The sequence below is a fragment of the Podarcis raffonei genome, chromosome 6, assembly GCF_027172205.1.
Source record: "Podarcis raffonei isolate rPodRaf1 chromosome 6, rPodRaf1.pri, whole genome shotgun sequence".
NCBI classification, from domain to species: Eukaryota; Metazoa; Chordata; class Lepidosauria; order Squamata; family Lacertidae; genus Podarcis; species Podarcis raffonei.
In genome coordinates, this window is record NC_070607.1 from 26,067,899 (window position 1) to 26,080,204 (window position 12,306).

Below are 12,306 nucleotides of genomic sequence, written 5' to 3' on the forward strand. Positions count from 1 at the left end.
TTGGGCAGTGATGCCTGACATGATACCCTAATGGTGTCTGAGCTCTAGATGTCTATTTATTTCCTTGCCAGCTCTCTTGGAAGCACCAGGTTGTCAGTTTATGCTCTCTGTCAGAGATTTCTCTTTGGAAGCTAAGCAAACTGAAAGCTGGTTCTAGTGAAATGTTATTTTGTTGATTCCTCCCCACTTAACTTTAAAATGAAAATGAAAATCTATCTTTTGAGATGGAAAATCCATATACAGTTCCATGGTAAAGTGCATGTAATGGTACTTACTGGGAGAGCAATGAGTTAATAATTGTAGGAGGAGCCATCCAGAGGCAACATGGGAAGAAGAACGCCATGATGTTGTTTGTGCTATGAATATGACAGGTGACTTGTTAGAGGCTCTAGGCCTCAATTGTGTTTTATATTAATATAAATGCTAGGCAGAGCAATACTACCCCCCAAACCACAGTGCTGGAAGGGGCTTGGATGGGGTGAGGTGTCCCCTCAAGTGAGCTTTGCTGGTGGGGGAGCTTCACTGTCATCAGAGAAGCTTCAGGTGCAATGGGTGCCCCATTGTGCCCGTCCAAATGTTGGGTACACAGAGTTTACTGCAGGTGCCATTATTGTCAGTAGTAGCCCCATAAAAGGGCATTTCAGGGTCTGTGCTGTGCTAACCATGCTGCCATCATTTGAGGGAAAGTGGCCTGATCCAGTCTATTTACAGTGCCAGCCTGGAAACTGGTGCCACCCTGTCCCTTACCTTCCGTTAGGGCTGGGTGATGGATGCACTGCTGGCTGTGCCATTCTTTCATATTCTGCCACACTGCTGTTCAGAATTGTGCCCTACGTCGTAAGCACCAGTGTCTGTTCTTGTTGGAAGCCTGATGGCAGATCTGACTTTCCGCCAGAGCTGTTTCCAACTGTGTTGCACACCATGAACATGTTTGCCTACACGAGTGATACAGGTAAGAACAATGGTCAGGCTTCATTTCATCTGAGTCCTATGGAATAATGGAAACCTCACCCCTTTCAGCTCAAAGGCAAATGGCAGCATCCCTGAGATGGAGGAACCACAAGGTCCAACGCACCAAGGAGCTTATATCGGAACAGGCATTGTTATGGAGGAAAGAGACGCTGCATTGAATAATCTCATGATTGAATGAAATTACATGAGTAAGCAGCCTCCTCTTGCAATTACTTACATTGCCACACCTGCGACCCCCTTCTTCTGCTTTCCACCACACAAGTACAGGAGATATATTGCATAATGAGAACCTTAAATGTTGCATTTTACTGGAGTGGAAGGAACTTATCAGGGCATATGACAATGAAAATAAACTTGGAAGAAATGGGAACAACCATTTATAGATCAGGTGTGGACAACCAAGGGCCCTCAGCCTAAGGGGTCAGTCCAGACTTCTGACAGGAGTATTTGTTACTCCTCAAGCAACCTGGCAGAAAGAAAGAAAGGCCAGAAATGGAGAAATGGAAAAGGGGGTGGCAGAATGAGAGAGAGAGAGAGAGAGAGAGAGAGAGAGAGAGAGAGAGAGAGAGAGATGGGCTGGCCCCTCCCCAGCCTGTCTGTCTGTGTCTCTCTCGCTACCACCCTTTCTCTACCCCAGGCTGCACTCCTCATTGGCCATACTCTGCACCCTCAAGTGCTTCTGGAAGGCTGGAATGTGTCTCTGAACTCTCATAAGGCCTTTTGCTTCCTGGATGGACAAGAGAGAGGGTGTTGGGTGTGTGGAAATTAGCATTTCTGTAGAATTTACATTTGTTGCTCCAACTAGTGCTATTTTCCCAGCAAAAGAGGTGCCGGAACTCACCATGGACACCTCCCTCGTTCTCATAGAATAAGTGGCAGCCACCTAAGAGGTTTTGAAACCCACCTGAAAGGTGCCAGAACTGATTTCCTGCAAGTTCTGACTGAAAGCCCTGGCTCCACCCATTTTTGCTTCTCCCCACTCCCACCGCTGATAAGTGACCCCTGGAACATTGCCCTTGGGCTCAAAAGTTTTCTGGCCCCTGTTACAGAGGCACTGCTGCTTTTGCCGCAAATTTATCTGCTCATTTTTCCTTTCCCCTTTGTAATTGTGGTGGCTGGTTTCAATTTGCGATGTTGCATCCCACCCTAGCATTGCTTTACAATGAAAGGCAGGTTAGAAATCGTTGCTTTTCTTTCTTTCTTTTATTAATAGAAATATATACAGCATACAAAGCACATTCAATATATCAGGAAAACACAGAAAAACAACCAGCCATGTATCACAGTAATAGGTTAGAAACATTTTCAGTAAATTAAAAAATAAAATAAAACTGTCCTGGTTGAATTCTGCCCTTTGCTTGCTTCTAGACTGATGTCTCAACAAATGTGTTTTTTTTGAAGAAGAGAAAAGTATTTCTAATTGGTTGTAATTCAGAGATGCACACAGCCTGGAATTTGGATGTTAAAGGGTTGCATGCAGATTGCATTCCTATCTGGTTTTCGCTAGCGTGAGGCTGAGTGGAATCAACACACAGCATGTCTTAGTAGCTCCTAATTCTAATGCTTCATTTAAAGCATCCCACTTCTGTAGAGTGACAAAATACATTTCAAAATAGGTTTTTAAAAAATCCATTATGAAAGATTAAAATATTCCATTGTTATAGTGAAAGCATCCCAAACTGTTAAAAGCCTATTGTCAGATGTAATTTGAAAGCAGGAACACTCTCTCCACCCTCCCCACATGAGATGAAAATTAATTCAACTTTCTATACGTAACACTGCATATAAACAGCAGTTTAGCCTGATGCACATTTTTGGAACTCGTGTTTTTAAAAATTCATGACAACAGGGATTCTAAAGATCCAGAGATCTTAACAATGAAGCAAAAGTAAGGTGAGTACCACTTCGGGTGTACAAAGATCTTTATTCAGTGCAACTATTTACAATATTGAAATGCCAGTGTAAGGAAGCAAAAGCTGGTTGCAGCTTCTTTAGCTGCTGGTATAGATTGTAAAAGCAAAAGGTTTGCAATAATCACATTTAGTATTGACAATATTTGGAATAATTGCTCAGGATACGATGTGTTTTGTTCTCAATACAGCCCTGCTAGGGAGACAGAGGCAGGGACTGGTCCAAGGAAGGTTCATGACTGCGTGGGTTTGCACCGAGGTGTCCCAATCTGATTCACAATCCAGTGTGCTGCAATGGTCATCTGTCAATAGTTGACTGCGCACATTTCACGACATATTAAAACAGAGAGAGCATAGGCTGAGCATTGCCCCCCAGAGAACACAATTCTGACTTTCCACTTGCTGAATCAAACTCCTCCTCCCTCCCCCCGCTTCTTGTCTATCTGCTCCTCTGCCTCTGCACCAGGCTCCTCCATTTCTCATCATCGTTCCCTCTGCTTCCTATTATTTCTGCCTTAAATCAATTTGTGTTAAACAATCACCATTGCCCATGACAACTCCACTTTATTTCTGTCTCTCTTCTGCTCATTTGGAAGCAGACTTTGTGGTGCCATCCTAACAAATGAGAGTTATTTAAAGAGTGGCCCAGTTCCCCCTTTTAAAAAAAAAAACAACAACAACAACACCATGATGCTTTGATCCTGCAGCCCGATAATCCAACCAGCCTGCCCATCCCCCAGTCACAGTAAAGTATGACTAGCATAGCTAGTTCACATAGCCTAGCAGAGTGTGATGTAAACAAACCAGAGATGCTGGTGAAACATCATGCAATAGGAGGGCAGATGGGGCTGGGTCTACTACTAGATAAACTGAAGGGTGCTTTGAGAGTGGCTGGGCAGGAGACACATACATCTGATCCCTTGGGCAGAATCCACCAGGAAGTTAAGCTTAAGTGTCATTGCAATGTCCTGTCTGGGGCTGCCATCTAAAACATCTAGAGGACCCTTAGTTGAGGAACTCTCCTTGGTTGGTAGCAGCTCCCTGGAGTCTTGGGCTCTCTCAAAAGCTCCACCATCTCATCCCTGACCTTAAAACAAAACTGGAGACTCCAGAAACCAAATCTGGGATTTTGTGTGTGCGAAGCATGTGTTCTTCTATTCTGCTGCGACCCTTCCCACAGTTCCTGGTTGGTTGTGTTTGCCACATCGCTTATTGGCAAAGTGGGAGTCATTTCCCTTTGTCTTCATCAGGAACCACCCAAAATCCTGAGCCAGCTCGAAACCTGGCCAGGGTGCCCTTTGTTCTATGCTGCTTAAACGGAATAGAGGGTGTAACCTGGTGCAGAACAAAAGCACCAGCTTGTGAGGCTCTGATCCTGTGGACAGGATGCAAGTCAAATAAGCACCTGCCCAATCAGAGCTGAACAAACTCACTTTGCATGGCATCTTTGGACCTGATTGTCGTCATGCTCTTACAGTGGTGTAGCCGAATATATACTTCTTCTAGGGAGCAAGTCTGAATGCACAATTTTGAGCCAGTGCAGAATTTTGGATTTGTCACAAATGTTTAAAGCAAATTTCTAGCCCTTATGGATTCAGAGATAAAGCTGAAAACATCTGGGTTGATCTCTCACAAGCCAGCATCAGGTATAGAACTTGAGGTCCCTTCCAACTCTATGATTCTATGATTCTACTACTCAAGGCGTTCCAGTGCTTTGTGTGAATGAATGAATAAATCAATTTATTTCGGTCAGACACTGGCCAGAACAAGTGCCTCGTGTTTCTTCCAGGAGCTAATGGAAACATGCTAAAACATAGGAAAACACAGATGTTCACAAATGCACTTACTTTTTCTAATTAATTTTCATTGCAGAATTTTGTTTTTCTCCGTGCAGAAATCAGGTAGGGAGGGTTGCAAGTTTGCGTGTTTTCCTTCCTATTCATCACATGTCAGTGCAATGTCTCTCAGGATCAAGGCATCAAAGTCCGAAACACAGGTTAGTTCTCCATTTTTGCATCCTTCTGTTCTCACCAGGGGGGGAAAATCACCTCTTGTCTTTCCCAACCCCCCATCTCATCTTACAGCTCCTGCTCTCCATCATCCCCTTTCAGCCCCACCTGAGGTTATTGCCCTATAATGGGCTCACCAGAATAGTCTTCATAAGCTCCTAGTTGTGGACATCTCTGCAAACTGGCTCCAAGTGTGGAACTTCAGAGCCCTGAATGAACTGACTGATGAACGCTAGATTGGTTTGAAAATTCCCTTGATGATTTAGAAGTGGTGAAGGTGGTGTGTTTACTGGGGCCTTCTCCCATTGTGGAACTTGTGCTGTTGGCTTCAGAAGATCAGGGAGGCATCCTATTGGCTGCAAGAAAACACAGGCTAAAGATTTGTGCAACGCATGCATTTATTTGTTTGTTATTCACCCCACATCTGGCATTCAGTTTAGAAAAGCTAAGTCAATAAGTTCTTTAGATATGATCTTAAATCTTGTCTTTTTCAACTCAGGTCTACTCATATTGATCTGGTGTTTCTTGCATTACCCACCACCCCCTTCTCAATAGCAGGGAAAGCTTTCTTTTTCATTTTTTCTCCCCCTTTATTAGCTTACTACGTACTAAACTTTGCTTAGTCTTCAGCTAGATAGTGATGAATGCCACAGTATTATTAGTTTCGCCATTTATGCCTGTATTTGGGGGGGAAAGAAAAAAAGAATGAGAGCATAGGAAGAGGGGAGGGAATATCTGAAAATGCGCTGGGAATAAAACCCAGAAACTGCCAGCTTTTGTAGAGATGTATATTGATTTCATCACACTGTATGTGGAATTCAGGTATTGGGATCAAAATATGATTTTGTTAAAAGGAAAAGAAAAGCACCTCTTTAAAAAAGCCAAGCAAACTGCAGAGAGAGAGAGAGAGAGAGAGAGAGAGAGAGAGAGAGAGAGAAGTATAATCACCCCTGGCTGTTGTAGGGCTGATAAACATCCATAGAGCACATCACCACATGTGATTTCAAAAAGTCCAAATGCCTTCATCTTCTGCACTGGCTTTTTAAAGAGGAAGCTGATAAACAAGAAGGTGTGTAGCAAGTTCTTCGGGAATCAGCCTGAAGATAAGTAAAGAGATTCTGATTTCCCCAGCTTGAATCACAGAAAAATAATGTGTTGGTCACGCTACTTCTAAAAGGACAACACACACTTTTTGGATATCTGCCCAAATACACACAATATCTAGACAAAAAGCAAACTGTGTGTGTGTTACAGTGAATGCCCAGCATTTGGTTAATGTCAATGTTCAAAGCTAAATGTTGATAACATCTGGTGGGTTTTCTGAATACCTGGGCACACCAGCATATTTCCTCACTTTTCAGACACCCTCAAGCAGGGGGAGCACATCCCGTTTCACCACCTGAGGCAAAACTGGAACATGTTGCCACCCCTGCTTAATGCTGCCCTGCCACCAACACTGTGCCCATCTTACCTGTGTTGAGTGGTGGCACCTGAGAAGCACCCACAGCGGCAGTGACTTCCGGTGAGATCTGATGAGATCTCACCAAAGTCTCATAAGAGCTCATGCGCTCCATGAGACCAAGGTGGAAAATGGTGCCACCGCTGAAGGAGGAGATAGTGGGATGGGCGGTGGAGGTGAGGTGGATGCCACCTCTTGGGCTTCTGCCACTCAAGGCAGATGCCTCACCCTGCCTCATCAGTGGGCCAGACCTGTCTTCAAGTGAATATGGTTAATTCCTATTTAGGCAACACTCACTGTTGATGCTGATAATCACCTAAACCTGGATGGGGGAACCTGTGGCCCTCCTGAATTTGTTGGACTAGAACTCCCATCATCCCCGACTCTTGGCCATGCTGGCTGGGGCTGATGGGAATTGGTGTCCAAGAAAATACGGAGGGCCACTGAGTCATCACACCTGACCCAAACCATGGTTTAGTTGAGAGGTAGACATCATGGTACTCTCCAGATGCTACAGCTCCCATCTCTTGTAACCGTTGGCCATACTGGCTGGCGCTGAACATCTGCAGGTCACCACATTGCCCAGCCCTGGTTTAGTTATCAGGTTCAAGTCATGGTGAGTTTCAGGCTCGTGTGATCCCAACTCAGTTCCTGGAGTGGAACAGAACTCAGTCCTCCCTTAGGGGGTGGGACAATTATTCAAAGCAGGAGTGGGGCTGGAAATTGTGAACACCACTGCCTTTATTAAAGCAGCCCCCATTCAAAGCTCCCATTTTTGAGAGCCACCAGCCATTTATCAAAGGCTCAGTGAAAACTGGTTTTACAGCCTGCCTGGAATAGAAAAAAGGTGTTATTGTGAAAGACCCAGCAAGCCACAGTCTAGGGTTGGTAAGCTGCTTTTGCCTTGGCAGGCCATGAGTCCTAGAGACCTGTGGGTTAAGCCCACCCAATAGCACAAAAGAGAGGAACTTGCTAAATGCCCTTACATTATTCCTTTGTACTGACAGATTGCCCCCACCTGCAAATGGCAGTCCAACATTGTAGAGTTCCTCTTTCCTAGACATGAAAATCCACCTAGAAGGTTACGGCAGCTTTCCACATTTTATCACCTCCGTAATACTGTGTAACATTATTTATCTGTCGATTTAATGCAAGTTCAGTGATCTTTAGAGATTAACATTGAGAAGCGTGATATTAAAAAATACCCAGAGGCTTTCAGAAAGCTATTCGGAGCACAGAATTGCAGCCTCTCTTTTTCCCCCCTGTCCAGTTCCTTTGTCTGGGAAGTGGCGTGGATGGCATTAATAAATCAAAAATTTGTTTTCAGATTCGTATCAAGGGCTGTGAAATAGGGATGAAATTTATAATACCCTTCTATTCCATAATTGTTTCTATACATGAGAGAAATGTGGAATCCTCACCACAACCACATCGCCTGCACCCTGTCTGCTCAGGGCAGCTTCCTTTTGATCCTTTAGTGTTTGGTAGCATCACTGGAGATCATGGATCTAGTTCATTTAGAAGAGACTTGCATGCAATGCAAGCCCTGCATCCTGATCACAACACTCTCTCACTCCACTTACTACCCTCTGGCAGTGACATAGCATGGGTTGCCAGTGCCCGGGGCCACACGGGAGGCAGAAGTGGGAAGAAGGGAAATGAACGGAGTACACATGTACATTGAACTGCCTAATGGCGTCTGCACCACCCAGGAGGTCGCAGACGCAGAGATAGGAAGAGTCATTCTGTTGACTGGAGACGGCACTTCCTGGTTAGCATAGAGAAGCCATTTCAAGAAAATTGCTTGCAAAAATGTGTGCACATTTTCATGAGGACTTTTAAAAATAAAAACATCACAAACTGATGTGAAATTAGGACAGCTGAAAAGATTGGAAAAGCAAGAAAATGAAATGGACAATTCCCTAATTTCTAATATATAATTAATCAAAAAAGCACAACTGTTTAATGACTACGCTTCAATCTAAATGAATAACATAAACCAGATTGAGAAGAGGCTATAGCAACATGAAATAGGAGTGGGTGGGTGTCTGATGAGTGGGATTAGGACAGTGAACGTCGATGCTATAGTAGGGGTTAAACAAAAGCACAATGCTGTCACTAGTAAAATCTGTGGAAATGCGTTAAAGACATGTGCAATTTCTTTTTTCATTTTTCTATATAGCCAGTCTCTTAACATGATTTGAGTTATGCACTCATAAAATATGTGTTATATAAAAACTCCACAACAAAAGTCAGTGGAATACAAATCTTAAAATATATAGAAAAGCTATTTAGCAGTCAAGAAGAAAATGCCTTCTTATTCTTGCTGATTCTCCCCCCCCCCCGCCCAGTGCATCATTTAAGAAGATCATAATTATATATATTTTTAATCTCACCATACTTCAACTGGTTGCAGCCTGAGTGCCCCCCTGGAATTAAATCTTTTACATTAAAAAAAGAAAAGCAATCTCACATTAGAGCTGTCAATCCCACTGTGATATTAAGATATATTTAAAGAGATTCATTTTCATGGTGCTGCATGCTAAGCTTCCCTTGCTGTCCCCTAATTCTTCACAAGGTGTGACAGCCTTGTGTTTCGGTGGTGCTTGGCAAGCTGCACTTGAATTGCGTTTCTCGTTTGCTCAAATCTATCACGGTTTTCTCTGTGCAATGTGGAAGGAGCCATGTGAGCTGGCCAAGAGGAACAGAGGCAGAGGACAAATCTGTGTGAAGAACAGCAGGCTGCACCTCTTCTCTGCCACCGCCACATCAATCTGTGTTTGCCTTAGACAATTGCCGATGGGAACTGGACTGGCTGAATGAGCCAGAGGGCCGAGGCAGGGAATCATCTTTTTGAGAAGTGATTTATGAATATTGAGTAAATGCAATTGTGACAGCCATTTCCCCACTTCTTGTGCAATAATACTTAGATGGACCGACTCTTCAAAGTTAGTGGGGAGGTATCAATAAAAAAATCAAGGAATACAGTCAACTGCATAAAGTGAAAGGTACTGAATCAAAGACACTTTGATCACTATTCTTCTGTTTTCCTGGCGTCTTGATGAGCCTCGCCTTCTTACTTTTAAGATCACTACGACATGCGCTGCTAAGAAGGTATTTTTTTAATCTTCAGTGCATTAAGGACATAAGAAAAGCCTCTTGGATCAGGTGCCCACCTAGCATACCCTCCAACATTTCTCCAATGAAAATAGGAACATCCTTTCCAACATCCTGCTCTCCCAATGGCCAACCAGATGGCTACAGGATGTGCAAGAAAAGGACCTGAGCATGACAGCACTCTCTCCACTAGTGATTTCCAGCTATTGGCATCCATAGGCATGATGATGATGATGATGATGATGATGATGATGATGATGATGATGTTAATTTATTTATTTATACCCCACCCATCTGGCTTGGTTTCCCCAGCCACTCTGGGCAGCTCCCACCAGAATATTAAAAACATGATAAAAGATCAAACATTAAAAACTTCCCTAAACAGGGCTGTTTTCAGATGTCTTCTAAAAGTCTGATAGTTGTTTATTTCCTTGACATTTGATGGGAGTGCATTCCACAGGGCAGGCGCCACTACTGAGAAGGTCCTCTGCCTGGTTCCTTGTGACCTCACTTCTTGCAGTGAGGGAACCGCCAGAAGGCCCTCCGAGCTCGACCTCAGTGTCTGGGCTGAATGATGGGGGTGGAGACCCTCCTTCAGGTATACAGTGGTACCTCGGGTTAAGAACTTAATTTGTTCTGGAGGTCCTTCTTAACCTGAAACTGTTCTTCACCTGAGGTACCACTTTAACTAGTGGGGCCTCCCGCTGCCACTGTGCTGCCACCGTGCAATTTCTGTTCTCATCCTGAAGCAAAGTTCTTAACCTGAGGTACTATTTCTGGGTTAGCAGAATCTGTAACCTGAAGCGTATGTAACCTGAAGCATCTGTAACCCAAGGTACCACTGTACTGGGCCGAGGCTGTTTAGGGCTTTAAAAGTCAGCACCAACACCTTGAATTGTGCTTGGAAATGTACTAGGAGCCAATGTAGGTCTTTCAGGACCGGTGTTATATGGTCTCAGTGGCCACTCCATAGTGACTCTGATAGAAGAGGAAGAAGATAGCAGTTGTGGGCAGGAGCCATTGATAACCATAAATTTGTCCAGGCCATTTTTTCAGCTGGAACTCAATGGAACACAATTCCGGCACCTCTCAAATGGGTGCCATAGCAATTATAAGAGAACAAGCGAGGCGTTCCTGGTGAGTTCCGGCACCTCTTTTTCTAGGGGGGAAAAAGCACTGAATTTGTCCAATGCTCTTTCGAAGCCATCCAAGTTGGTGGCCATCACTTCTTGTGGGAGCAAATTCCATAGTCTTAACTATGTGCTGTGTGAAGAAGGATTTTCTTTCGTCTTAAGTCTTCCAACACTCAGCTTCAAAGGATGTCTACAAGTTCTAGTGTTATGAGGGTGCGAGAGAACATTTTCTCTATTCAGTTTGCCTGCACCATGCATGAGTTTCTACACCTGTTACAACTGCAACAAAGAAACCAGTAATATAATGGTGAAATGTATACATTGATCAAGGCATTAAAAAGTGGCGCTTGTGAGTCCTTATGGTTGCAAAGAGACTTGTGCTTCAAGGTTGGAAAGGTGAAGACCCACCATCCATTCCTCAGTGGTCCTTCCACAGTTGAACATCTATCTTAATAGTCAACAATCTCATTTGGATACCAATTTGGGAGTATAGTAATGTCTATGTTTAAAGTAAGATTGGTGGATTATTCTTATTGTTCATGGGAAATGACGTTGTCTCTTCTTTTCTGCTATATTTGCAATTAAAAATTAGAAGAAAAGCACAGAGTTAAACAAAGCCTTATAGGATGCTTGGTAGTAGTCTAACCCTCTGTCTGAGGTGGGAAATCCAGAGCTAATTCCAACAGATATCTATTCTGCTTCTGCTTCAGGACATCCAGCAAGGGAGAACACAGCACAAATGAGGGTGAGTGATTCTATGCCGGACCTACGTCCAGAGGATTCGTCTAATGTCCAGACCTGGAAGGGTAGGCATGCATGGGAGCCAAAATGGAGGAAGAGGAATTGTGTGTGTGGCTGAAAAGCAACAGCTATGAACAAACCCACCATAATATTATTTATCATCACCACCAGTGCTTGGCTTATAATTTACAGGCCCAGATTCTTTGGGGAACATGAACAACCTGAGATGTTCCATATCTATTCAAAATTATGCTGCCCAGCTCTCTCCCATCAGATCTCTCTGATGTCCAGATCAGCTAATGATTAAATTCAGCCTCACAACCACAACATTTCATATATGCCAGGGGTCCTGCCTTTGATAGCTTCATTTTCTGAGTGCAGCAGCCTTAGTCTGTGAAGCATTTAGGCCTTCACTCTGTTAGCTGCAAAGGTGTGAAAGTCTTAGGCAGCTTGTCAAGGATGCTTTAATTCGGGGGTGGGGGCCTTTTGATGTGGTTGGACTCCAACTCCCATCAGCCCCAGCCAGCATGGGAATGAAGGGAGTTGTAGTCCAACAACCTCTGGAAGGTCACAGGTTCCTGCTTTAATCGAGGCCCTTTTCTCCCTTTTACTAGGCTCTTCCATTCTGAAAGTAGAAATTTAAAATGCTTTGGTTTGCGACAACTATATTTGTCTATATGCTGTGCCAGAATGATCATTGCTCAGCAGTATAGATTTCCAGCATCTTAGCATTGGTTTTGTGTGTGTGTGGCAGTGGGATGGTGTTATAACAAGGCAACATCTGGGTAACTTTGTATTGTTAACAAGGACCAGCTCACCCTTGTAGCTTGCCCGCCTCTGAGCAATGAATCCACCATTCATTAATTATAATCTCAACAAATGCAGATAAAATTTAAGAAGGGGTGGCATATGAGGGTCTAGCTCACTCCTCATATCATGACTCAGAACAGACTTCACTGATTTAT

General features: G+C 43.8%; 1 long non-coding RNA gene across 1 annotated transcript in view; it reads right to left on the reverse strand.

Annotated features, from left to right (window-relative positions):
* Nucleotides 1-2,156: 2,156 nt before the first annotated feature.
* Nucleotides 2,157-12,306, reverse strand: part of LOC128415476 (uncharacterized) — a 77,763-nt gene continuing 67,613 nt past the window's right edge. Inside the window, exon 2 of the long non-coding RNA XR_008330976.1 lies at nucleotides 2,157-5,247. This is a non-coding gene — a long non-coding RNA (uncharacterized LOC128415476). The remainder of the gene's footprint in view (nucleotides 5,248-12,306) is intronic.